The sequence below is a fragment of the Ornithodoros turicata genome, chromosome 3 (genome assembly GCF_037126465.1).
Source record: "Ornithodoros turicata isolate Travis chromosome 3, ASM3712646v1, whole genome shotgun sequence".
Classification (NCBI taxonomy): Eukaryota; Metazoa; Arthropoda; class Arachnida; order Ixodida; family Argasidae; genus Ornithodoros; species Ornithodoros turicata.
Window position 1 is genome coordinate 87,233,665 of NC_088203.1, and position 24,918 is coordinate 87,258,582.

Consider the following 24,918-nt stretch of genomic DNA (forward strand, 5'->3'; position numbering starts at 1 on the left):
ACGAATCTTACGAATCTCGAATCTTTCGAATCCTTTCTTTAAAAAGAGTTCAAAAAGGAAGAAAAAAGACTTCTACTCGAGAGTGTTTTGAAGCAGAATATGATACATTTGTTTAATGAAAATAAGAAAAATTAATAGTTCAGTTTCGTTAGAAAGTTACTATTTAGAAGTTGAAGAAGAAGAAAGTTAGTTTAGTTACTAGTTAGAAAGTTAGTTTAACAATATACCCGTATATGTAGTTCTTAATTTATTTAACACATTGTTCGTCGACTACAAGAAATACATAAATTCTCGAGTCTGAATTATTTCCGTAAAGCTAAAGCAACAATCAAAAGCAAAACCGTATTACTTTTAAACTTGTAATGTAACAGTTCCAGCCTGATCTCTTTCAGTCCAGAGCAATGTAAACAAAGAAACAAGAAAACACCCTTCGGTCAATGAGGCTTTCGGCGGACTCCGGAGGCGCCAATTTGAAAAAAGAAACGGTGGTCGGTGGGTTCGGTGGAAACGGTGGAAACGGAGACGGTGGAAACATGGTCGGTGGGTTCGAAAGATTCGATTCGACGTTTTGTGCACTTGGATTCGGATTCCCGAATCTCGAATCCCTACCTAGGATTCGTGGATTCGGTTGACACATCCCTATAATTTATATCCAACTAGCCCAACTAGAGTTGGCACATTGAACCCATGTCGGTGTTTTTTTATTGCACAGAAAACAGTTTCATACTGATTCCATACATCTTGGTTAGCTGCCGCAATAAAGTCTGGCTGTTCGTTTCTTGTACATTCCATAACGGACAATAAGCGCAGCGGTTTAAAAACAAAGCAGAGAAATATAAAAGACACAGAAAAAAAATCCCAGAAACCCGGAAACAGATCTATTTATTGCTTATTATGCGACACTACGTAAATTCGACAGTCCTGGTCGCCTGCGACACAAAACCAAGGGTGAGCTGATGTTTCTTTCGATTACGCGAAAATAAATACTGAAAGCGAGGAATTGATTCAAGTATTAGCTCTGGATCATTCCAAAGTCTAGTTTCTTACGCCTTTTGGTTTGAGACATTCAGGTAGGACCTTTGGAAGTCAAAAGCAGTGCGACAGAATCGCGCGTTTCTGTCCTTTCCACGAGCATGATGGAAAAAGCGCTGCCAGACGAAACACAAAAAAAACTTTAGAGACACACCGATGCGCTTTCCACGAGAAATGTTCCATGTGTGCTGAACATGGCACATCAGAACGCTGTCTCTGTGATCCCGCGTTATGAAGCTATTCCAATCCAAAGGCCGCGCGCTGAGCGAACTCCCAAGGTATAACTGGTAGCGAAAACTAGCGAAAATAGCAAATCAGACCCATCGGCAAGGCCACCAGCAAGAGGCGCGAGCGATCCTGGGTGTTGACAGTAGAGGTACTGTTGTAAACAGAAAAACTTTGCATTGGGACTTTGCGTGTCGGCTGTTGTCTGCTCATGCAGTGCACAGACGGAGGACACGCTTTGGCTTAGTTTGAACCTATAGTAACGTTGGAAGAGATGACTACGGTTGTGAAGACTCCTCCTTCTAAAAGCGAACGCAATGGAAAAGATGGGAATATGTAACAGACGTCATAGAAGCGGTTTACTGTGAAGACGGCTGCGTAGCGTGAAGATGTCTACATTAAAGCACCGCATTTCCCTCGAATAACCGCCGATATCCGTGTGCAAGTTGTCTACTAATACAAAATCATGATAACGGTTATAAAAATATTAGTTTTCTTAAACCGGAGCACTGGGTAACATACAGGGTCCGTCTCTTGCTTCCGAGCCCACACTTCAAAGGTCGTCCCGCCCAGTCCCGCCGACGCTCAACAGGAAGTACGTCACGGAAAATCTCAAATAACCAGGCGCTTGTCGTCTGCTTCCATGTACCGAAATGAAACGGGAGCGCGAAAAGCGGCACGGAGTGTCACACTCTCGGGAGCGCGAGGTGCACTGGAGTGGAGTCTGAAACACTCGCGCTCAGGGGCGGCTACTGAACGCACCCACTGTTGCATCTTCATGCGTTACGGATGCGGCGCGGCTTCACTGCTTCTTTGGTGGGATGCAGGCAATACAAACGGCGTTCCGTAGAAACTGCGTCAAGGGTGTCGCCTTCCCGGAGGACAAGACGGAATAATTGAGCCTCTATATGCAATAAGAGGATAAGTCGAAAACTCCCAAACCGAGAAAACTGCAAGTGAATATTTGGTAAAGTAATAGCAGATGAGTTTCCTCGAATAACGCAAATTCAAAATGTGTAACATACATGCATGTGTCTACTCTACATGCATGTCCCGTTAGCATAGTTTCTGGATGTGCGACTTAGCATAAATTGAAAAAAACACAGGAGCATGACATATCCCCTTTTTCTATATAACACGCGCAGGGTTTTCGTGCAGGAAAAAACAGTTTTCACGAGTCGGACTTGACTCCAGGGCGGGCGAAGTTACCCTTGTGCAGTGGAGCAGCCTGTGATCGTGATTATCGTGCCGCTAAACGAGCACAACCTTGAAAATAATGTTCTGTATTGCCAGCAAAATATGAATTATTAGCATAGTGTACACGTTTTTCCGATTACAACGCTCAGTAGCACTGCTGACACGGTCACATAAGTTAGGAAGAACATGTTTTCGAGTGGAAGTCGAAGTTCATTTCCGCATCGTAGCAAAATTTAAGCTACACCATTTGTATGCGTGTGTAGAAAAGGGGCGTGATCTGGCTGCCCATCCCATTGACACGCATGCATTTCCCGTTTCTTACCCTCCTATAGCGAGTCAATAAATTGCAATACGTTCCTAAATTTTCTTTGAAAGGTACATACTGGTATGTAGATATCATTGCAACAAAAATACTATAAAGGGGATAATTCGACTTATCCCCTTATTGCATACAGAGCTTCAATTGTCTTCATAACACCCAAAGTCAGGAAAGATTTCCGACTTGATATTTGGGTTTAAGATTGGAACGCGATACCAGAACCCCTCGTCCGTCTACGACAAGCCACGCTGAACGTTGCGCTGTACCGTGTGGGACCTGTTTTTGGACCAATCTTTCCTCGGGCATTCATTTGTATTTGGTATTTGTATTTGTATTTGGTAACGGAAAACGCGGTATCCTATTCATAATTAACAACCTTAACAAAAATAAAGTTATTATTATTATTATTATTATTATTATTATATATTCTCATTACCTTTAAAACCTTTATCAAGGGTAAATATGGCCCTAAGAAATTCTACACACAACGTTTCAAACAGTATTGTTGGCTTCTGGTGGTAAAACCAGCCAAGGCAATATGTATTTCTACTACTACTCCTGACATTTTATTTTTATTTATTTTTTTCTCTGGAGCCTGTCTGTCTACACTTCCATCAAAAGTTCAAGAAGAAATTGAGCATTCCCGTGGCGTTAAAAGAATCCACGTTTGAAGTGCGAGGCTCATGTAACACTCGACCGTAAGCTCCGAAGGAGTACATATTAGAGCCTACCTATCTTCTAGCCTCCAGATTGGAGTTCCCGCCGATTTTAGCCCTATTACTCCGAAATTTACTCCGGACTGCACCTGGTCACTAAACTACTGTGCATTGTAATCACGAGAGGGGGACTAGCCGTGTTGCAATGCACCATCACTGTTGTGGCGCACCCTTAGTTGCCGATGCACCAGAAAAACTCCAATCATCGTCCTTATTTCTTGGAGCGCGGGAACGATTTACAGTGGGATTCAAATAGTGTTGTATCAGGCACGAGGAAGAGTTTGGTGTGGGGAGGGCACAGCTGTTTGGAGACAGAGAGAAAAACGTGTTGATTGTGGAACATCTGTTTCAAGAGAGATAAACGGATGGATTAATAGGGCAAGGATTATGTCATCGTAACGTGTTGTTTGAAGTGCAGAGCGTGTCCCGCGTCGTAGCGTTCGTCTTAGTGAGTTTACCCACCGATGGGAAGTAGTTATCCATCAGGGACAAATAAATGGGGAAAAAAAAAAGCGAGGCGCTCCAAGAAACACCCAATCAGCAGAGGCCATTTATAAAGGCTAGTTGCATACGGCACCTACACAGATTTTTTTTTAACATTTACATAATTTTTATGCAGAAAAAACTGCGAGAGCAGCATATATGTCGTTTGTGAATGGTCTCCATGTATGGTAGAGCCAATCTCTTCATTTCTTGTTTTTTTTTTTTTTTTTTTTCATCTTCAACAAACTTCGTTTGGTTAAAAGCAGCTTCGGGAGCCCAACACTATCTTTTGACAGTCGTCTGCACGAAGTCATTTCATCACGACTAAGGCTTGGACACACCCACCTCACACATAAGGGGAAAAAATTAGCCGGAGCTCTTTGGCTGCACGTACGTATATTTCTTATACGTGCAGCCAAAGAGCTCCGGCTAATTTTTTCCCACTTTTTTAACCGTGTGTGGAGAGAAGGAACTCTTCCGTTGTCCTGGAAGCTAGCCGAAGTGGTTCCGGTTCTCAAGCCAGGGAAAGACCCGTCTGCTGCTATTAGTTATCGCCCCATCGCATTAACCAGCTGCCTTGGGAAGACTTTCGAGCGCATGGTAAATGCAAGGCTCGTATATGTTTTGGAAGAGGCAGGCATCTTTGACAAACACCAAAGCGGTTTTCGTTCTGGCCGGAGCACCCAGGACAACCTACTCCACCTAGAATCACAAATCAGAGAGGCTTTTGTTCGAGGGCAGTTCTGCGTATCCGTGTTTTTTGATCTCGAAAAGGCGTACGATACCACATGGCGCTTCGGGATTCTGCAAGATCTACACGCATGTGGTATCACAGGATGCATGTACAGGTGCATCGATAACTTCCTCAGAGATAGAAAGTTTCGTGTCAGTCTGGGCTCAACTTTATCTAACGTCTTTGTACAAGAGAACGGGGTTCCACAGGGGTCTGTGCTGAGCGTTACGCTATTCGTTGTGAAAATGAACTCGATAGCCAGAGCCATCCCACCTGGCGTCCAGTACTCCCTGTACGTAGACGATGTCCAGGTTTCCTACTCGGCATCAAATCTTTCAACAGCTGAGAGGCAGGTGCAGCTCACGATCAACCGTCTATCTAAGTGGGCTGATGAAAACGGCTTCAGGTTTTCCGCGCAAAAGACAGCGTGTGTTGTCTTTACTAGGAAGCGAGGCACATTTGCTGAGCCCTCGCTGCTCCTCGGTGGCAACACACTACCAGTTTCTGATGAGCAAAAATTTCTGGGGGTGGTGTTTGACAAGAAGTTGTCTTTTGTGCCACACATAAACTATATAAAACAGAAGTGCCCGAAATCCTCCAACATACTCAAAGTTTTATCCCATCGATCGTGGGGAGCCGACAAAGTCACACTGTTGCGGGTCTATGACTCGGTTGTGCGATCAGTAATTGAGTACGGGAGTGTCGTGTATGGCTCGGCGCGGCCTTCGGCATTGAAGGTGTTGGACCCCATCCACCACGAAGGCATCCGACTCGCCACCGGTGCCTTCGGGACGTCCCCTGTGAAGAGTTTGTATGTTGAGGGCAATGAATGGTCGCTCGAGAGACGGAGACAATTTGAACATGTGAAGGCTGCGCTAAGGTACAGATGCCAGGGCGATGACCCAGTTGTACACTCTAGTGTGAACCCCGCTCTGGAGCGACTCTTCCTTGCAAAGCCCTCTGTTGTACCCTCGTTCCCGCTTCGTGTGGAGGCGGCGAGTTCCCGTGTGGGATTCAGCCCCTCTGGCGTTCCCTTGCAGCAGGCAGTCCTCGATGCTGCGCCTTGGCAGAGACATCTAATACAATCCAATTTAAAAATGACACAGTTTGACAAACAATCCACTGCACACACTGTCATTCTCCAGGAATTCCTGGAGATTCACCATAACTTCGGGAACCACCATGCAATCTACACTGATGGGACTAAAGTAAGCAATGGTGTGGCGGCCGTTGCCCTTGAAGGTGATTCTATTATGACGGCACGCCTGAACACGAACGCCACAGTTTTCACCGCAGAGCTTTACGCGATTCTCCTGGCTCTGCGGCACATTCAACAAAACGACCTTCAAAATTCAGTGATTTATTCAGATTCGCTAAGCTCTGTGCGTGCGCTGCTTTCATGCTATGACAGCAAGAATCACCTCGTCAAGCGAGTACGAGCGCTTGCGACCCAACTTTGTTCCCGAGGCTTTTCAATCTGTCTCTGCTGGGTCCCCAGCCACACTGGGATCCCGGGGAATGAACGAGCCGACCGTGAGGCTCGGCGAGCGTTGGCACAAGAGGAGTCAGCACTAGGACTACCCTACCAAGACATCCTGCCAGTGTTAAAGAGAGCTGTCAGCACACAGTGGCAGCAGGAGTGGGACATGGAAGAAAATAACAAGCTACACCTCACACAGCCACACGTTTCTCCCCCGCATCGGACTGAACACATCAACAGATCATCCGAAGTTCTTTACGCGAGATTGAGGATTGGACACACATGGCTCACGCATCACCACCTACTCAGAGGTCAGGATCCGCCAGCTTGTGCGCACTGCGGTGACAGCTTGACTGTCTTGCACGTACTGGCATCCTGCCCTCACTTCGAACACCAACGCCAACAGTATTTCACCGCATTCTACAGATACCATGTCCCACTCCACCCAGCCCTTCTACTGGGTGACACCCCTCTTGTGCCGTTTGATAACGTAATCAAATTTTTGACCACGTGTGGGTTTCTTAGTCAGATGTAGATGATAACCATTGCTCCGCTTTTATCCATTATCACCGAACTCCTCATGTAAATATCTCATTGTCACACTTGTAGATAGCTTTTAACTGCCATGCTCGCTTGCTATCGTCATCCCCCTCTCTCTTATCCTGGTCAATCAATCATCGCTCATACCTGTAGATAGGTTTTAACTACCACACTCTCTCTCACATCATCTTTCCCATAATCGTCTCCGACACACTCAGCATAGTTTTGGCGCTCTATGGCCTTTGTTGCCTTTGTGCCATTAAACACATAATCAATCAATCAATCAATCAATCAATCAATCAATTTTTTTCCCCTTATACACTTGACTGGCTTTGCACTGGGCTTTCAGTGGTGTGTTGGCATACCCTGACGCAGACTTGTACGTATTTGGAGTATTGTATTTAAAATACTGTATTTTAAATACAATTTGCGGTATTTTGGTACTCTACTCAATACTTTTTGCTTTGTGTATTTGTACTCTATTTAAAATACATTTTATGGTATTTTCTACTCAATACTCTAATTACATATTTTAGATCTCCCTCTCAAATTTTCTGTGTCTCGTATTTCCATTATCTTGTTTGTTCAGTGGAAATTTCCTGAGTCCCTCGGACTAGACCTGGACATTGGCCCTTCTTGGAAGATTCCCTTTAGAGATCCTGCCCCGTGTGTCCTAATCCTTGGCCAGTGACGGTTCTATTATGTGTGCCCTGACGCGGTGACGCCCAATTCTGACCTCCCCGAGCAGTGACCTGCTAGAAGTTTGCTTTGTTCTGGGTCAAATATACTCAGTGGAGTTATGCGGTATCTCTTTGTCATCTTTTTGGGACTTGTGTTTAGATTACTCCTATCACACAGCGGCGGCTTGTGTAGTGCGCGGGGTTTTGGTGATTCATGTCACCTAGCGGCGACTTGCCGCATTGACCAGTGACCGGTGACTTTTTGCGTTCAAGGATAAATAGTATCTTAATTGTATTTCAAATACTTTTTGAAGTATTTTGTACTCTACCTTAATTACTTTAATTTTCATGTATTTATACTCTATCTTAATTACATTCCATCGTTAGTATTTATTATCTTATCTTAAATACATTTTTGAGTATCTTGTACATGTCTGCCCTGACGGGAGGAATCACGTGCTACGTGACCTTCTGACGCCATCCGCTCAAACGTTGCCTGCCTGCGTACTGCTGACGATGACCCAATAAGGCCGAAACAGCTGTCCAGTACTGGCATGGCGACGTTTAACTTACAACCAGGGTTGTTAAGTAACTTAGTAAATGTATCTGAGTACGTGTACATTTTCAAACACGCACTTCTAACTGTAACTTAAAAAGAAATATACAAGTTACTGAAAAAAGTAATTAAGTTACAGTTAGAAGTGCGTGTTTGAAAATGTAGGGTTTTTGAGTAAAAACGACGAAACACCGTTGCCGAGCCGGAGGTGGCGCGAAGGGCGCGCCGACACGGGATCCTCCATGCGCGTGAAAAGCTGCAGCAACCTGTCGAGGCTCCCTAGCCGACACCAGGCACGAGCTCCACTCCTCCTCACCCTTGCTGCACGTGCTCACGCCCTCGCACTCGCACGTGACATTCCTTGTTCCCCGCCACTCTCTTGGCGGCTTTGGCGGTAGTGAAGAGAATGGCCGAGTTTGAAGGCGTCGCCGTCTGTGAGCCTCTAACTACGAGCAGCCCGAGCAAAGTTGCCTCCGTTCTGTCAGCGCTACCGTGGCCACAATAGCGAGAGCACTTTGAAGTCATCGGAACGAAGGAGAACGGGAATCTTGAGCTGAAATGTCTCCGCTGTGACCCGAAGACGAAGTTTCCAAGCGTCTCACATGTCCCTCACATGTCCCTGTCTCGGTTACACCCAGTTTAGGCGTTCCTTTCAATGTTTTGCCTGCAATTACGTGCGATTACCCAAGAAGGGATGTCTCTGTGGCTCTAGAGTGACACCTATTATGAGCCAAAGGCGTAAGATATGGTTTGCGTACAGAATTGTAAAAAGTAACTCCACCCATAATCGGATACTTTTCCAAGGTATTTGTGACTGTATCTGAGTATTTTTTCCTGTCAGTAACTCTAACTGTAACTTGATTACTTTCGAAGCTGAGTATCTGTAACTGTAACGCCCCTTTCAACCACCTCACACATGGTTTTCTTCTTCGCAGAGAGGAACCCCCACAGTGTCTACACTGTGGAGAGCAACTCTGTGTGCTACACATTCTTGTGACGTGCCCGCTGCATGAACCCCACCGTCAACGCCATTTTCATGAATTTTATCAGCCCAGTTTGCCGTTTCATCCAGCTCTACTACTGGGTGATGAGCCATGCACTGCTGCCATTTCTAAGAATCTATAACTTTCTGAGAGACGATGGCTATCTATCTGCGATGTAGTTGTAATATGCATATTTTATCATATTATGTCTTTGTTTTTATCTCATGTCGCAAGGGTCCTCCGTGGTAGCGTGATTTGGACCCAAAGGGATAACCAGCGAGCCGAAACAGGGTTAAAAGAAAACAGATAACTGTTTAATTGCGAGAATACATGGGTGAACGGCCAGAGTCCAGTCAGAGGGAAGGAAGACCCTGTTTTCTCCGATGTCTCCCCTTTTTGTTGACATCGGACCCGAGCCCAGCATTCTGACGACCTCCGTCTTGGACACGCGTTAGTCCCATTGGTCGTTTCAACACCACAGGAGGGCTCAGTTTCAGGAACTCGCCTTCGCAACTTGACACCGAGGTCCTGGCATGGTAGCGGGGACGAACAAAGGAGGCTGAAACAACTCCCACGCAGCTGCCCCCACGTAACACTCAGTTTACCAAGTATATTATTTTAGTATAATCGTCTGATTTTCAGCCACAATTTTATCATTGTTTTCACGCACTCTAGACTGCGTTCCTTTTGCGCCAATAAAATTCAATCGTCATCATCATCTTCATCGGTTTTGAAGTTGAGGTATACGGCTAAACGGACATCCTCTCCAAGGGAGTATGTATGTACAAGATGGCTCATTGCATAAAATTCAATAGTGAACTCTCTATCAACGGAATTTCGTGCAAAAGTGAGATAGCAGAATGGGAGACGATCCTAGTTGAAATCCATTCTATATTTTAAAAATCCTGAAAGGAGCATCGTGCCATGAAATATCCATCGCCTAATTTCGATATACAAATGAGCCGAAACCTAAACAACGCGCCTCGAGAGCGCATCGTCTTCGCGACGGAGGAGGTGGGATGATCTGGCCCGATAGCGGTTGACCTGGCCAGCGTATCAACACCTACTCCAATCTCATCTCCGTCGTTCCAAAACAGCGTGACCCTCTGACGTGAAATCAGCGCTGCGCTCAGGGTCGCCGCGGTTTCGGCTCATTTGCATATCAAAATTCGGGCATGGATATTTCAACGCACGTCTGCGTTTCAGGGTTTTTTTTTAAACGTGGAGTGGCTTTTATCGAGGATTATCTAGCTTTCGTACCCCATATAAAATATCTCAGACAGAGGTGCAATAAGGCCCTAAACATCATGAAGGTCCTATCTAGTGGGGTGTATAGGCGGTGCAACACAACAGAAAATATATAAATCCGTCATACGACCTGTTCGGGGCATTTGTCCGTGGGTCTGCTAGGGCCCCTGCTAGCCCATCCAGGACCGATCTGTTCGTCTGGCGACAGGTTCGTACCGCACCTCTCCCATAGATAGTCTTCGTGCAGAATCTGGCACCTGTAGCTTGAACAGGAGAAGACTGTTCCTATCGTTCACGTGTGCTGCGAATGTAAGAAGTTACCCAGAGAACCCTGCATTTGAATGTGTTATGGGAATACGCTACAAACGCTTCTTTACAAACAGACCCGCAGAGTCGTACCTCCCACTAAGTATGCGTTTTCAATTGGCATCACAACTATGGAACTTCCCTGAATACCGAAACGCAGTTTTTGAGTCGATACCTCACATTCTACCATTGGAGTGGAAGAAATTTTCATGTAATCTCGTGCTGACGACAAAAAGGAATTGACACCATAAGTCATTGTGCAGGAATATCTATCCATATAAAGAAGCCTCGGGGAAACCTATGAGCTCTACAGAGACGGCACAAATGTGCTCGCCCGTCGTCAAAGTGCATGTGCCTTCGTTAGTAGTAGCTTTGATCATGGGAGGGGATAAGCTAAACCGCATTTGTAGCATCTTTACGGCAGAACTATATGCGATCAAGATGTCTGTGGCCCACATCAAGAAAGAAGTCTACCGAAAGAGGTTATACAGCGATTCGTTGAGCGCTCTCTCAGCCATTGTATCTGACAGACGAACAGCCAATCACATTGTGAGGGTTATGGCCTTAGTAGCTAATGCGCCAGAAAAACCCAAATCAAATCAAATCAAAACATTGTGAGGGATGTCCAGTCAACAACCTCTTGGCGCGGGGTACGAAGTCATATCGAAATCCAGGGAAATGAGCTTGCAGGTCGCCGGGCCGCACAAGCAGTCGGTGGCGAAATTGGTCAGGAATGTGTTCTGCGGCATGACCTCAAAACAGCAGCAAAGAAAGCTATGTATGAAGATTGGCAAGCAAATGGAATGGTCAGGAATGGAATGGAATGTTATGGCCTGACATGACTAAGATGGCAGATCGTAAAAGGCAGGTAATTTCACTCATGCATACCTACTAAAGAAACAAGACCCAGCAATCAGCGAACACTGTCACGAAACTCTCAATGTAGTCTAAGTGCTACTTGTGTGCCCTAAATTCCAGAGGCTCCGATACAAGCATTTTTCAAAGCTGTACCGGACATGCCCATCCCACTTCACTTGACACTCTTGATCGGAGACAATCCGCTCATACCTGTGGACATGGTGGCTGATTTTCCCCGTGATATATAGTTCTCATTCGCCTCATTTAAATCCCCATTGCAACACTGCCGTCCAAACAAATGAAGTGAGTAAGCCCTCGCCTGGGGGACGCCCCGAAGTCCCGACGGATAGAGTCACTAAATCGGGAGTAGAGTAGCGACACTGAGACACGCCAGCGAGCGAGCCCGCCATCTTGCGTCTCAACGTGTACGTGACTCAACATGGACGGCGCGTTCTTGGAAGGAGAAACCACGTGACACAATCGGGGCCCAATCGCGGACACCGAACGGCGGCTCCGGCGCGGAAAAGGGAATGCGATACTCTGCACCCCTATTTAGTGACTCTATCGACGGACAGAGGAATACTGCGACTCCCTCACCTGGGGCTCCCCTTAGGGTAGAGAGCTAGGTGATCCCCTCGTGAAGTAAAGTAAATTGGTGACTCCCTCACCCTGTAGTACTCCGAAGTCTCACCCCTCTTTTTACCAAGTCACATCGACATTACCACTTTCATCAATCATCAGACCGAACCAAGTTCGCGCAAGATACCTTGTTTTACATATTGATGATTCACCTTGAAATTAGCTTGACCAGACGTTGTACACAGTGGCGTGTTTGCGCTCTGGTAATGATCCAGGCGGTACAACGATGTGGGCAACAACCCATCACAAATACTGCTCATTTACAACTACTTCGGCGCAGCTTGATCTCTGTTATACTTGCGCCAGATAAATCAAAATCACTCACTCCCGCAATCCCCTAATTAAAGAGTTAATTAATGAACTTTAGATGATTACAGAATGTCCACCTTGCCATGACTCAAATGCAAAAACGTCGTCTATGCTGTTCTCACATCCTGATGCCTTTAAAGAAATCTAAACAACAAAAAAAGAAAAGAACGCCCTGTATATGTAGTAAATATATATTTCACCTGTACGGTATACATTCAATACTTATACATTTCGGACCTGCTTTCATAGTCCACCGAGTTGAGGAAATTACCTTTATTGTAGTGCATTACCTTCGTTCATTACAGTTTTGTAAAGTAATGCCTACATTACTCATTAGTTTTTCAATGGTTAGTAGTGCGTTACTAACGCCATTAATTTCATCAAGTAATGATATCACTTCGACATTACATTTTCGCGGTGGTCCCTAATGCAGTCCTACGTGGTATTTGAAGCGCTTACTGTAGAGAAGCTGTTTAGATACTTCGGCGTTTTCGTCCCTCGTTGATTCCACCTGCAAACATTTTTCACGTATAGGAAAGTAATTCTAATGTATGCATAACGGTAAACCGCAGTGTATCTGCAATTTTCAGTGGTAACCATAAGCAAATCAAAAGTAATAAACGTCGACGTACTCGACAGGTAACATGTGTTACCGCTGTGGCGATGATATTTCCTGCTGCGGGTACAAGTGTCGTCTGCCTCAGTGACGTCACGCCATCGACAGTATGCGCGGCACAGCTGGCACAGCGTGCCGGCTGCTAGCGCAGCTATACTCTACTTCAGCAAGTCGTCTGTCTGTCAGGTGGACAAAATGTCCAATGGCCGACCACTGTGTCGCAACCCGTGACCATAGTTATCTGCGACGTAAGTCCCCGAGTTTGTCTTTCCTTCTCTTCTTTCTTTCTGCTTTTACTCAGTTGCAGCCGACGGAAACTGGCTTTTGCTGCGTCGTCAACTAAAGCATCGCTTTAGTTGACGCAGGCTAGATGGCGTTAGCTTGAAGGAGTTGAGACAAATCGAAACTGACCTCACGACATGTTTCGGTTTCGGTTTTTGTTTTCTTCGTATGTGCAGGTCTTCATTTTGACGTGTTGCTCTCTTCGAGTACTTGTGTGATAGAATGCCCTGCATCTGACGTGGTCCTACTGACGCCGTTGATAGCAATTTGAAGCAAATCTTAGTCAAATCCTAGAAATACAAATGCCCATGTGAAAGATCATACAGCATTTTATTAGCATTCTTCAAAATATCCAGCAGAGTCAACCTTTGATTTCCGAATTTCCTCGCATTTCGCATTCCTCACTCCAAACCCTCCCCGACTAGATGAATCCCTCAGTATAGGAATAATTTTTCCTGAAACGTTAACCGTTCATAAATCGAGAGTTGACTGGAATCCTAGTTGACAGACCTAGACTACTTCCGCAGAACTGTCTTTTTGTACTCAAGTAAGAAGTATATTGGATAAAATAAACGTTTATAGCGAATCTTTTTCGACTTCAGGATCGCAGTAGTAAAGTTACACACACGTTTACGAATGGCTCACATGTACCAAACACAACGGTTTTCTCTTGTGAAGTGAGCATCCACGGAACGTTCGACGTGTCTCTTCCAGATGGCATTTAAGGCGTGACAAGGAAAAGTGGCTTTCTTGACCCGCGGGAACCTCGAAGCGAGTGCGAAGCGATAGTTTTCCGCGTGCGGTGATTCGTTCCTTCGCACGGATTCTGTGTGACGTTTTGGCTGTTTTTATGAGAGGGACTTCAGCCATACCCTCAACATCCGTCGTCTGCTCTTGCCGCACGTTTGCTCAAATTGCGTGCAAAGTATGCCGTTTTTTTTTTTTGCGGTGAAATGTTCACCCTTGTGAATGTTATCGGCCGGGTGATGCACACACACACAACAAAGTTTCGGTTTGCAAACAGCTGCATGCGACAGTCCTTTTAATAATGCTAGAAGCATCCGTGGAATGCGAGTACTGTCTTATCTCGCTTAGGGGCACCTCGACATAGGAGTCACTACATAGCGTAGCCTAAAAGCGAGGGGGTACCGTATTTAGTGACCCTACACGACGTGAGCGCATTAGAGTGAGAGGCGATTTCGGCCATTTTTCAAGTTTACGTCGAAAATGTCCAGCGCCTAGGATTTTTATTTCCCTTTTTTTTTTTTCTGTCGATCCTGCTTCCCCTCAAAGCTCCCCAAAGCGCACAAGGAAGCTCATGTGACATGCAGCTAGTTGTTCCAACCCAGACACGGGGCGCAAGTGAAAGCTGTCTTGCGACAATGTCAAGTTGGAGTTGGTATCCATAACTAAAACCCGAGACTACGGGGAAAATAAATAAAAAAAAAAGGACGCACACAAATCACGCCGCCAGGTGGTTGTGATATACAGGGTGTCTTTTTTTTAGGCAATACAGATTTTTCATTAGAAAACTATAAGGGCTATAGACATGCTGTTTTCACTTCTATCATCTCTGGGCCGGCGAACGTTCTTGGCCATATGGTGCTCAACCGTCAAATTACATTAAATACATTAATTAACTTTTTAATTATAAATTCTACGAAGTTGTCCCAATGAGAACATCTGTTCATTTCGGTGACCTGATATCGTAGCTAAGCTCTGTGCGTGCGCTGCTTTCATGCTATGACAGCAAGAATCACCTCGTCAAGCGAGTACGAGCGCTTGCGACCCAACTTTGTTCCCGAGGCTTTTCAATCTGTCTCTGCTGGGTCCCCAGCCACACTGGGATCCCGGGGAATGAACGAGCCGACCGTGAGGCTCGGCGAGCGTTGTCACAAGAGGAGTCAGCTCTAGGACTACCCTACCAAGACATCCTGCCAGTGTTAAAGAGAGCTGTCTGCACACAGTGGCAGCAGGAGTGGGACATGGAAGAAAATAACAAGCTACACCTCACACAGCCACACGTTTCTCCCCCGCATCGGACTGAACACATCAACAGATCATCCGAAGTTCTTTACGCGAGATTGAGGATTGGACACACATGGCTCACGCATCACCACCTACTCAGAGGTCAGGATCCGCCAGCTTGTGCGCACTGCGGTGACAGCTTGACTGTCTTGCACGTACTGGCATCCTGCCCTCACTTCGAACACCAACGCCAACAGTATTTCACCGCATTCTACAGATACCATGTCCCACTCCACCCAGCCCTTCTACTGGGTGACACCCCTCTTGTGCCGTTTGATAACGTAATCAAATTTTTGACCACGTGTGGGTTTCTTAGTCAGATGTAGATGATAAGCATTGCTCCGCTTTTATCCATTATCACCGAACTCCTCATGTAAATATCATTGTCACACTTGTAGATAGCTTTTAACTGCCATGCTCGCTTGCTATCGTCATCCCCCTCTCTCTTATCCTGGTCAATCAATCATCGCTCATCGCTCATACCTGTAGATAGGTTTTAACTACCACACTCTCTCTCACATCATCTTTCCCATAATCATCTCCGACACACTCACCATAGTTTTGGCGCTCTATGGCCTTTGTTGCCTTTGTGCCATTAAACACATAATCAATCAATCAATCAATATCGTAGCCGTTTTCAGAACAAAAATCCGTTCGGTAGATCGTCCGCAAAAAAATTCGTGAAGGAACACCTTTTTTTTTCTTCTTTTACTTCATTGTGCATCTTCGGAGACGCGTCTTTCCTTCACCCCAATGTGGGATTGCGAAGGAGCCTCATGCGTCAAAGATGCCGCCACAGTGCCGCCTCATGCGTCGAAGACGAGCTTTAACTCGCGGAAACAAAACAAAAACACACAGGCGACGCTATCGGAACTGCCCTTATCTTAGGTTGTATTTTCTGTAAATCTTTTTCCAGAACGCAAGAGGTGACAGTGTGCTCTTTCCCCCTCCCACATTGGAAGTGAATGAAAGATGGGTCTCCTAAGATGCGCAATGAACAAAATAAAGAAAAAAATTGTGTTCCTTCACTAATCTTTTTGCGGACGATCTACCGAACGGATTTTTGTTGTGAAAACGGCTACGATATCAGGTCACCGAAAGGAACAGATGTTCTCATTGGGACAACTTCGTAGCATTTATAATTAAAAAGTTGATTAACGTATTTTATGTAATTAGTGATTTGACGGTCGAGCAACGTATGGCCAAGAACGTCCGCCGGCCCAGAGATGATAGAAGTGAAAGCAGCATGTCTATAGCCCATCTAGTTTTTTTTAATGAAAAATCTGTATCGCCTAAAAAAAGACACCCTGTCAGAAGGCGTTGTCGGCGAGTTCTGCCACATAACGGTAAGCGCTTCTGCAAGGCGGCGTCTAATTCTTTTTCTGAGTAGATCCGTCGTTTTTTTTTTTTTTTTTGTGCGAATTTCATAGATAAACACAAGTGTAAAAAATGAATAAACGACGAAAAACTCGGATTTCTCGAAAAATAATAAACTCGTCATTATGAAATTGAAACATCTTTCAAATTAAATCCCGGAACTCTACTTCTGATCTCTGTGCATGGAAGTTGGTTGGGGGAGCTGCGAGGCCCCCAAAGCCAGAGATTAAGAGGGGCGTCCGCCCCCTTCCCTCCACCTTCCGACGCCCCTGTATTGAACCATAATACCGACAAATATCATAGATTCGCTTCATAGGAAACATTTCATTTCATTCATTTTTTAAATGAAAATTGCCAATCTCTCTTTCCTCGAATATCATTGCATAGCCATGATATTTCTTGTAGAACAACAATTGAGCCAAAGCTGCTGAACCTGATCCAGAGATTGAGCAATGCGCTAGCAGGGAGAGAAACAGAAAGAGAGAGCAGTTGCTATTAGAGGCCCCCCTGCTATTAGAGTGCCCCCCCAAATGCAATTGAAATGGTATTGTTCCTTGCTGATTTGTTGATATGATCATCATCATTTCTATAATTCCAGATGACGTCTTCCCCACAGTGTTCATAGCAGCAGTCATGGTATTTAAATACCCATATTGAAAAGTCTTTATGCAGAGCAGTTAAATACCTATTTCAACAACGTATTTTGTATTTATATTTAAATACTCAAAAAAATGTCTTTATGCCCATCCCTGCAAGATACTTATACCCCTCTATCTGCTATAATCCTACACTCGAAAAGGAGCAAATTGTGGAGCAATTACAGCTTCTAGACCCCCAGACTCCAGTTACTCTGAAAGTTAGCCTTCCAAAGGGACCAAAAAATTTCCTTTTCCCTTAGAGCAGTGGTTCTCAACTTACGTTATTAGAGGGAACCTGTGATCGTGCCAGCGCGACATCAAGGAACCTGCTACACTGGGACAACCGTGTAGATGTGGATGAGGCAAACTTGATGTCAAACTTGATGTGTATGTACAAATAGCAAGTCATTTATTCTGATAACCGATTACAATCAAACCTCGATTTGTGAACAACGAATGCTTCACGGAAAAAAAAAAGTTCACAAAACGAGGGAATCGTTGAAACGGAAAAGTTCACAAAACGTTGGTTTCTCAGCAAACTGTTCATAAAGCGAGGGAATTCACAGATCGAGTGTTCATAAAACGAGGGTTGACTGTATTTAATTGCGTGATTACAATTGATTTAACTAATAACGTTTCCTCGCAGGACGTCGCTCGGCCTTGGTAAAGATTCGTTCAACTGTTTCACAGTACTTCCCCGGAGATAACGCATCGTGGGTGGCCACACGATGCTTGTGAACACCAAGTCCATGCGGAGTAGCTCCGGAGTTTCTCCAAAGTAGTTCAGACTTTCCAAGTGCTTGTAATGCTTTCGAAAGGGAAGAGAAAGTCAAGAGCGTGGTGCAGAGAAATTGGCGTGTTTAGTTGCGGGTTGAGCCATCTACCGAAGACGACTTGTGCTGGCTCTACTCTTTACAATGAGCATCAGCCGCGGTAACCTGGTCCTGCGATCTCGATGTGAATTCGAATGACAATCGCTTAATCGCTTGCACGCGTAACGAGCTAACGAATGGAGTGGCACACGTCGAGAAGGGCGCGTGATAAAACACGTGCACGGCGCTCTTCGCGCGATACGTGAAGGGTGTATCATACGCCACGCGTAATGTGTGACATGCATGTCTTTTTGAATTTCCCGTACGTGTTGTTGAATTTCCCGCCACTCGTTAGCTCGTTAGACGTGCAAGCGATTAAGCCCTTTTTATGCAATTATAAGACTGATTTTCGTCTTATCCCTATCTGCTGACTTTCCGGGCTCTTCTGGCTCTTTTGTCAGTTCCTTGTCATGTGGGGGAAGGGATTGTAAGGTCTTTGGTGGTGGTTAAGAGGCACGTTGGGTGCCTTGAGAATACCTGATTGGAGGTCAAAGATTGAGTGGCAAACACCAAATGCAACCATGCAGGGACTAATCGCTTAATTTCGTGACAATTTTTCGTAGTCCGGGGAGCTGCAACATGCACGTGGCATGTGCAAATGCACGTTCAAGCACCCCAATCATCATCAAGACCTAGCATATCCCAACATAACCTAACCAGCGTCACCATAAAAGTTCAAGCACCCCCAATCATCATCAAGACCTAGTCTAACCCAACCCAACATAACCTAACTCCTAGGACCTAGCTCTAGGACTACCCTACCAAGATATCCTGCCAGTGTTAAAGAGAGCTGTCTACACACAGTGGCAGCAGGAGTGGGACAAAGAAGATAATAACAAGCTACACCTCACACAGCCACACGTCCCCCCCCCCCCCCCCGCATCGGACTGAACACATCAACAGATCATCCGAAGTTGTTTACGCGAGATTGAGGATTGGGCACACATGGCTCACGCATCACCACCTACTCAGAGGTCAGGATCCGCCAGCTTGTGCGCACTGCGGTGACAGCTTGACTGTCTTGCACGTACCGGCATCCTGCCCTCACTTCGAACACCAACGCCAACAGTATTTCACCGCATTCTACAGATACCATATCCCACTCCACCCAGCCCTTCTACTGGGTGACACCCCTCTTGTGCCGTTTGATAACGTAATCAAATTTTTGACCACGTGTGGGTTTCTTAGTCAGATGTAGATGATAAGCATTGCTCCGCTTTATCCAATATCACCGAACTCCTCATGTAAATATCTCATTGTCACACTTGTAGATAGCTTTTAACTGCCATGCTCGCTTGTTCTCGTCATCCCTCTCTCTCGCTTATCCTGGTCAATCTCATCGCTCATCGCTCATACCTGTAGATAGGTTTTAACTACCACACACTCTCTCTCACATCATCTTTCCCATAATCATCTCCGACACACTCACCATGGTTTTGGCGCTATATGGCCTTTGTTGCCTTTGTGCCATTAAACACATAATCAATCAATCATGCAGATACAACACACAGAAAAATAAAAATATAGAATAACAGAGTAAGGCTGAGCTTAGATTATGTCTACGCTCAGACAGTGGCCTATTTCTTTTTGTGCTCTTGCAAACTAGTTTAGTGGTCCCCCATGATGCCACTTGTCATCCAAACTACACAGAGGAGTTCATATAGTCAAATACTTTCCACGTGTGCCATCAAGGTGCCCTGGTGCACTACGGTGCAAGGTGCACACTATGTCGGGGAAGGTGACGCCTAGTGACGCCACTGTTTAGAATTATGGTGTGCTAGACAGGGTTTCTCTGTTAGTCAGCATGGTTACACAAAAGAATCTAGTGTGTTTGTTTGTATTTAGCAAGGTTTTGTGCTTTAAATTATGGTGTGTGACGTTCCTTCTGGGGGTAGCGTCCGTCTCATCAAAGGCAATTTGATAGGAGTATCTAAATGTAAACATAGTCTTTTATAGGAAAATGTAAGGGTTGTACTGGAAAACAACCCTTGTATAGCAAAGTGATAATGAACCAGAACAATCGTATTCCTTACAAACCGGAAGATCAGCACCACGGAAAATCATAGATATGATAAGAGCGAGTTAGGAGAAAGGAACACTTTTCCTCAATACTAGGAGGCCGCGCTGCATAAACTTATTACTGATAAGTCGAAATTTCATTCCCGAATATCGATGTACCAATAAGATATTGATACTCGTGAAGGAAATGTCTATGTTCATCGATATTTAATTCAGGCAGTGTGGCCTTCTAGTACTGAGCAAAACTGTTCCTTGCCTTATATCTAATAGTAAATTATGCGTAGCTGATCAAGTTGGGACACTTTTTCTGCAGTCTTCCCTCAGTTTTGTGTGTGAGTGAAGCGTGAAAACATTTTCAAAGCCATGAAATTGAAAAAAAACATTTCTTAACCCTGCCATGAAATGATAAGTGGTAAAAAAACGGTCAACGGTCAACGCCAACAGTATTTCACTGCATTCTACAGATACCGTCCCACTCCACCCAGCCCTTCTACTGGGTGACACTCCTCTTGTGCCGTTTGATAATGTCATCAAATTTTTGACCATGTGTGGATTACATAGTCAGATGTAGATGTTAAGTATTGCTCCGCTTTTATCCAATATCACTGAACTCCTCATGTAAACATCTAATCCTGGATCACCTCATCGCTCACACTTGTAGATACTCACTTGTTATCGTCCGCCAAGCACGTTAGCCTGTTCACCCTCCTCTCTTTCTTATCCTGGTCCATCTCATCGCTCATACCTGTAGATAGCTTTTAACTACCACACACTCTCACATCCCACTCTCATCTCTCCCATAAACATCTCTCACACACTCACCGTAGTTTTGGCGCTCTATGGCCTTTGTTGCCTTTGTGCCATTAAAACCATAATCTCTCTCTCTCTCTCTCTCCCCCTAACCTAACCAGCGTCGTCATAAAAGTTCAAGCATCCCAATCATCATCAAGACCTAGCTTATCCCAACATAAACTAACCAGCGTCATCATAAAAGTTCAAGCACCCCAATCATCATCAAGACCTAGCCTATCCCAACATAACCTAACCAGCGTCATCATAAAAGTTCAAGCACCCCAATCATCATCAGACCTAGCCTATCCCAACATAACCTAACCAGCGTCATCATAAAAGTTCAAGCACCCCAATCATCATCAGACCTAGCCTATCCCAACATAACCTAACCAGCGTCATCATAAAAGTTCAAGCACCCCAATCATCATCACCAAAAATAAGGTGCTTTTCTTTTCGTCGAGCACGTGCAAGAACGGGATTTTTGCATGTCCCGGCGTTCACTCAGTGGAATGCTAACAGGCGAGGCAAACAGTTGAGCAGCGTGCCTACACTGAGTTTTGTCACGCGAAAAGCTTCAAACAGCTTTCGCAAAGGTCCGGCCCGAGTCAGTCCGAAGAGATGGCGGTGGTAACGTCGCTTTAAATGGACATTCGTGGAGCTGTCGGGTAGTTGTGTTCAACTGTAAGTTACTGTAGATGACATATGCAAAATTTCTTCCAGCAGAGTGCGGGCAGTGATTTTGAGAGAAACACGAAAAATTAGCTGCATGTTCACATCGAAGCTGTCTTTTGTGCCACACATAAACTATATAAAACAGAAGTGCCTGAAATCCTCCAACATACTCAAAGTTTTATCCCATCGATCGTGGGGAGCCGACAAAGTCACACTGTTGCGGGTCTATGACTCGGTTGTGCGATCAGTAATTGAGTACGGGAGTGTCGTGTATGGCTCGGCGCGGCCTTCGGCATTGAAGGTGTTGGACCCCATCCACCACGAAGGCATCCGACTCGCCACCGGTGCCTTCCGGACGTCCCCTGTGAAGAGTTTTTATGTTGAGGGCAATGAATGGTCGCTCGAGAGACGGAGACAATTTGAACATGTGAAGGCTGCGCTAAGGTACAGATGCCAGGGCGATGACCCAGTTGTACACTCTAGTGTGAACCCCGCTCTGGAGCGACTCTTCCTTGCAAAGCCCTCTGTTGTACCCTCGTTCCCGCTTCGTGTGGAGGCGGCGAGTTCCCGTGTGGGATTCAGCCCCTCTGGCGTTCCCTTGCAGCAGGCAGTCCTCGATGCTGCGCCTTGGCAGAGACATCTAATACAATCCAATTTAAAAATGACACAGTTTGACAAACAATCCACTGCACACACTGTCATTCTCCAGGAATTCCTGGAGATTCACCATAACTTCGGGAACCACCATGCAATCTACACTGATGGGACTAAAGTAAGCAATGGTGTGGCGGCCGTTGCCCTTGAAGGTGATTCTATTATGACGGCACGCCTGAACACGAACGCCACAGTTTTCACAGCAGAGCTTTACGCGATTCTCCTGGCTCTGCGGCACATTCAACAAAACGACCTTGAAAATTCAGTAATTTATTCCGATTCGCTAAGCTCTGTGCGTGCGCTGCTTTCATGCTATGACAGCAAGAATCACCTCGTCAAGCGAGTACGAGCGCTTGCGACCCAACTTTGTTCCCGAGGCTTTTCAATCTGTCTCTGCTGGGTCCCCAGCCACACTGGGATCCCGGGGAATGAACGAGCCGACCGTGAGGCTCGGCGAGCGTTGGCACAAGAGGAGTCAGCTCTAGGACTACCCTACCAAGACATCCTGCCAGTGTTAAAGAGAGCTGTCTGCACACAGTGGCAGCAGGAGTGGGACATGGAAGAAAATAACAAGCTACACCTCACACAGCCACACGTTCCCCCCCCCCCCCCCCGCATCGGACTGAACACATCAACAGATCATCCGAAGTTCTTTACGCGAGATTGAGGATTGGACACACATGGCTCACGCATAACCACCTACTCAGAGGTCAGGATCCGCCAGCTTGTGCGCACTGCGGTGACAGCTTGACTGTCTTGCACGTACTGGCATCCTGCCCTCACTTCGAGCATCAACGCCAACAGTATTTCACCGCATTCTACAGATACCATGTCCCACTCCACCCAGCCCTTCTACTGGGTGACACCCCTCTTGTGCCGTTTGATAACGTCATTAAATTTTTGACCACGTGTGGGTTTCTTAGTCAGATGTAGATAAGCATTGCTCCGCTTTTAACTGCCATGCTCGCTTGCTATCGTCATCCTCCTCTCTCTCTCTTATCCTGGTCAATCTCATCGCTCATCGCTCATACCTGTAGATAGGTTTTAACTACCACACACTCTCTCTCACATCTTTCCCATAATCATCTCCGACACACTCACCATAGTTTTGGCGCTCTATGGCCTTTGTTGCCTTTGTGCCATTAAACACATAATCAATCAATCAATCAATCAATGTTCACATCGGATGTCGTCTGTCCAGGTCACCTACTAAACCCCCTTTCCCCCTCTCCTTCCCGCTGTTCTCTCTCCATATATCCACGTCTGTACGCCGCTCATAGCCACAGTTGCGTCGCGGCGCTAACGCGGAACACACACAAAAAAATCGGATTTCGCTTTCAGTATGACGTGTAGAGGAACTCCCGACGACGAACGATGTTTGCGCACTGCGCGCTTTTGATTTAAGCTCGGTTTTCGTAGGTTTTCGGCCTCGGACGGATAACACCATTAGAGACTGTTTCCCCCATTAATATGTGGTTCACTACAGACGTACGCGTTATTTACGTCACCGAGATAACGGTGATTGGGGACTGTTTTGAGATACGGTATACTACTAACCTAACCTGATAGTTTTATCTCTAATCGGTGGCCTGATTGCGTTGCAGAACAGGAAGCGGAAGTTAGTGACAGTGACGTCACGCACGCGAAGGGGATGTCTGCCAAGTTCAGTTATAAATAAGGCCTCTTCGATTTGGCTAGCACCACTGACACTGTAGTTCAGGGGAGTGCCGATGTGGAGCAAAGAGAGTGCGCCACCGACTAAGACAGCGCAAGTGTATAGGTTCAACATAGTTCAACACTAGCGCTTCCAAAACGAACAACGAGTGCAGGTGCAGGCTAGCGGTCTGCTGCCAGCACCGCGGCCATTATCGTGTTCTTTACGCTTGTCTTTCCTTTCATGTACACTGTTTGTGTGAGTTGTGTTTCATTCGCTTTACTAGTCATTGGTATAGGTGCTTGTTATGGCTGTGTACCTGTAAGCAGAATTGGACCTGTTGGATTCCGGCAGTAACAACGAGTTGACGACGTATGCATTTCATTTACTTGCGCGGAAGGGAAGGAAGATCGCATCCGTGTTCCCGGCTATCACGGGAATATTGTGGGAAGATACTACGAATAGGAGTCTTGTTTTTCCTACTCGGTCCTTCATCTCTGTATATTTTTATGAAAAAAAAAAAGATTCTCCGGACGCTCCAAAGCTTACGCCTCTTTCCAAAAAGTTAGTTCGAATCATCCGTTCGGTAGGTCTCACATATGACCGCATTATCGCTATTCACGTGCTTATCGCGACAATGAAACTGGTATTGCATCACACATATTTCAAGGAACCGTCGGCATTACAGACGTGTCGTCTGCTCCGCGTGCATTCGTACTGCGCTTCCTATCCAGCAAGTGCAGCCCGGCCGTGAACTCGTGCAGAACTAGTGCTGCACCGTTGAAAAACGAATACGAGAATGTATAGGGCACGAGCGGCACTGGCAAAACGAATACAGAAGTGCTGCACCGCCTGAACTAGTTCAACGAGTGCAGCCAAATCGAAGATACCTGTACAGTCAAACTCCTTTATAGCGAACACCTTTTTAACGAAAATACCACTACAGCAGATTTTTTTGCGGTCCTGCTGGAGCCCTATAGGTCCAATAATGGACATCCTTTTTAACGAAA

General features: G+C 45.8%; 1 long non-coding RNA gene across 2 annotated transcripts; it reads right to left on the reverse strand.

Moving 5' to 3' along the window:
* Window positions 1-9,128: 9,128 nt before the first annotated feature.
* LOC135387435 (uncharacterized) lies at window positions 9,129-13,156 on the reverse strand. Of its 2 annotated transcripts, XR_010421112.1 has the most exons (4): window positions 12,937-13,156; window positions 12,764-12,815; window positions 10,323-10,493; window positions 9,129-9,472 (listed from the first exon to the last, which is right to left on the reverse strand). It is a non-coding gene; the product is annotated as an uncharacterized LOC135387435 (long non-coding RNA). The 2 variants fall into 2 exon arrangements; XR_010421111.1 differs by having other exon boundaries at window positions 9,129-10,493.
* Window positions 13,157-24,918: the final 11,762 nt, after the last annotated feature.